The sequence below is a fragment of the Bubalus kerabau genome, chromosome 11 (assembly GCF_029407905.1).
Source record: "Bubalus kerabau isolate K-KA32 ecotype Philippines breed swamp buffalo chromosome 11, PCC_UOA_SB_1v2, whole genome shotgun sequence".
Classification (NCBI taxonomy): domain Eukaryota; kingdom Metazoa; phylum Chordata; class Mammalia; order Artiodactyla; family Bovidae; genus Bubalus; species Bubalus kerabau.
This window is the reverse complement of record NC_073634.1, coordinates 84,444,920-84,448,699: the sequence shown is the minus strand read 5'-3', so window position 1 is coordinate 84,448,699 and position 3,780 is coordinate 84,444,920. Positions and strand designations below refer to the sequence as shown.

Here is a 3,780-nt window from a genome sequence, read left to right as displayed (position 1 = left end):
TAGTTCAGGCCTGAGATGCAATTAACAGATCCAGGGCTCTGGAAAGAGCCTAATTGACTCAGAAGCTGTCTGTGACCTTATGAGCCCTGGGATCTACTAACCAAACCAATTATACCTCTATAAAATGAAGGATAATTATAACTACAAATTGTATGGCCTTGCTATCATGGGGTCACTATTATCCAAAGTCTGACCCTTAGACCTGTATGTTTTAATTGCTCACTAGGGCTGTCAAGTTTTAAAATAAAAATGTCAATATCATTGAAAGTCAATCTATAATGCATGAGGCATTGTTTTAGGTACTTTGCATATGTTTTCTCTATAGTCCACATAACCTCAGTTATGAACTGAAATATGTCTCACTAAAATTCATATGTTAAGGTCTTTATCCCCATTGTGACCATATTTAGAGACAGGGCCTTTCAGGAGAGAATTAAGGCTAAATGAGGTCATGAGGGTGGGGCCCTAATCCTATAGGACTCATGTCCTTATAAGAAGAGAGAAAAACTCAGAGGTGCATGTGTACCCAGAGACAAGGGCCTGTGAGGACACAGAGAGAAGGCAACTGTCTAAACACAAATCAGGAAAAGAAGTCTCACCAGAAACCAGCCCTGTCAATATCTTGATCTTGGACTTCCAGAACTGTGAAAACCTACATTTCTGTTGTTTTAAGTCACCTTGTCTGGGGTGTTATTATGGCATTTTTAGCTATCTAATACACTATCCTCTGAAGTAGGTGGCATTTATCTTTTACAGAATAGATTGGGGCTTAGAAAGGCAAAGTTAATGGTCTGTCATAACACAACTATGGACCAGTATCATTTTGTTAGTTTATGGAGGTAGAGCCAGCTTTCTTTGGAGGTAGAGTGTGCTTTCTTCATATATAGAAAACCTCATACTGCACACTTCCCTCAACTTACAGGTCAGGGCCTGGGACATTAAAATCTCGCTTCAACAAGAAATAAAGCATTTCTAGTGGAACTTTTTGATTGCACTCATCTACATTTAGACTGTAACTGACAGTTAGCTCCTGGTACCTTCAAAGAACGTATATGAGAACATTCTCATCAGTGGCAATCAGATTTTTTTCAGGATAGTTTTCTCTGTATACGTTTTACATCAATGCTTGGCTCAACATCTTTCCTAAGCCATTATTTACATAAGTAAAACAAAGAGGATATCACAGAACTTCCTAAGAAGGATACCTCTGAACTCAGGGTATGCCTTCCTAACTTGATACAGGACAGACATCAGGAAGAAGAAATGAATTGAAGGAGATGGCTTTTCTCCTCCGTTAGAGGGGTACCAGATTCCTGGCCAGAGGTGAGTATTAAGGCCTATAACAATTGTTTCAACTATCTCACTAACCATTTTGCATCTTTATGTTTCTCTGCTGTTTCACCCGTCGGTCTAAGGCAAGTTTTACAAACATTTTTGGATGCTTGCTGCTGCTGCTGCTGCTGCTAAGTCACTTCAGTCATTTCTGACTCTGTGCGACCCCATAGACGGCAGCCCACCAGGCTCCGCCATCCCTGGGATTCTCCAGGCAAGAACACTGGAGGGGGTTGCCATTTCCTTCTCCAGTGCATAAAAGTGAAAAGTGAAAGCGAAGTCGCTCAGTTGTGTCTGACTCCTAGCGACCCCATGGACTGCAGCCCACCAGGCTCCTCCGTCCATGGGATTTTCCAGGCAAGAGTACTGGAGTGGGGTGCCATAACTTACCCCTAATAATATTTCCTTCCATAGTTTTCCATAATTTCATACAAAAGAGGTTTCTGCTTATTGAAAATTTCTTCATATTTGAAAAATGTTTTTAAGTGAGTTATAGTTTGAGGTTACTAACATTTCCCTCTGTTGCTGATACAAACAATTCTTAGAAAAATCCTTTAGACTTAATATCAAATTTCCCTTCATTGATTTGTATGTTGTATTCTGTTTCTTTCGAGGATTAGCATTCAAAGCATGGATGGCTGATGAAAATTTGTACATGCACAAGGACACACATGCATAGCCAGGGTACAGCTCCTTTTGCTTGATTGGGGAATGAAAATGCATATTTAACCATTGGCAAGATATGTGCCTCAAGCACATTTAGATGACCCAAGACCTCTCCCTTCAAAATCTCCATCTGCAAATTTTGGTGGGAAAGGCATATATTAGAAATTCTAATATGCTGTAGGCTTGAGTTCCTAGAAAAATTAGAACAATAAATCATCTTTTTTCATTTCCATAGATTCTATCAAAATATATAAATCATATCATTTTATCAAAATATATAAATCATATAAATCATATCCCATATAAATCATATCATGCTTAAAATTTATATAGGTACCAATTATCCTGAAAATAGTTCAAACTCAGATATGTTGGTTATGACGCTAAAACACCGCCAGCATACCTAAATAGTATGCCTATTAATTATATTTAAAAGATACTTGCTCCTTGGAAGGAAAGCTATGACAAAGCTATGGTTTTTTCCATAGTAGTCATATACAGATGTGAGAGTTGGGCCATAAACAAGGCTGAGCACAGAACTGATGCTTTCAAGTTCAGGTACCAGAGAAGACTCTTGAGACTCTCTTGGACAAGCAAAGAGATCAAACCAGTCAATCCTAAAGGAAATCAATTCTGAATATTCATTGGAAGGACTGATGCTGAAGCTGAAGCTCCATCCAATACTTAGATCACCTGATGTGAAGAGCCGGCTCATTGGAAAAGACCCTGATACTGCGAGAGACTTAAGGCAAAAGGAGAAGTGGGCAGCAGAGGATGAGATGGTTAGATAGCATCACCAACTTAATGGAGATGAATTTGAGCAAACTCCGGGAGATAGTGGAGGACAGAGGAGCCTGGCAGGCTACAGCCCATGAGGTCGCAGAGTGTCAGACATGGCTTAGAGACTGAACAACAAGAAATTGTTTTTCTTTCAAATATCACAATTTGATATATACCCCTGAAAATGATTCTTTTAAAGTTTTCATCACACATAATTAATAATCAAAATATACTGAAGTGAGAATATAATTGAGAAATGTGTTCATCCTATACCCTTTTATCAATGAGAAATCCAAGGCTCTGAACATTTAAGTGACATACTCAAGGTCACAGAGCTAATCTGTGGTGGAGCAATGTTAGGGTCTAACTTTCCTGATGCTTCAGGAATCAGAGGTTTGGAGGGTGGTATGTTCATATACCATATGGGAACTAGTGCTCTAATGCATGACTGACTGACCTTATCTGAACATGCCTAGGACAAGCACAACTAATCACTATGCCATATTTGACCAAAAATACACAGTTTGAGAAAACTTTTTCTAAGCAGTACATATTATACTGGAGATACTTAAATCATAATAATTAGAGAGGCAGGAGGATTTTGCTTTGCTTTGATCATTACCATGGTCTACGTAGTAATATTTTAAGATAGCTCAAATAATAATAGCTGAAATAAAACACATAAATATAAAGTTCTTAGTGATAATTCTGAAAAGTCAGATCTACACATATTTACTTACTATGTTTGAGATTTTGCCCAAGGAAATATAGGGATCTAATGATGAAAAAGAATCCATTCTTTCCATGGATGAATGTCTAACAGGACATCAAAGACCACAGAGAAGTAAAAATCAAATGGAAAGTGATAGGGCCATCGATTAGGTGCAATTCAATTGATTAGGTGATGAAAGGACATAAGAGGATTTCTTCAACATTGATTTTTTGTATTCATAACAAAACCATTCAGGTTCCCAAAGAGCTTTTCAATTCACTCATTTTAAA

The 3,780-nt window shown here is 38.0% G+C and overlaps 1 long non-coding RNA gene across 1 annotated transcript; it reads left to right on the top strand.

The window, feature by feature from the left end:
- The first annotated feature begins 548 nt into the window (after positions 1 to 548).
- LOC129622667 (uncharacterized) lies at positions 549 to 2,075 on the top strand. Its single transcript, XR_008700106.1, has 3 exons — positions 549 to 732; positions 1,243 to 1,323; positions 1,953 to 2,075. It is a non-coding gene; the product is annotated as an uncharacterized LOC129622667 (long non-coding RNA).
- The last annotated feature ends 1,705 nt before the right edge of the window (positions 2,076 to 3,780 follow it).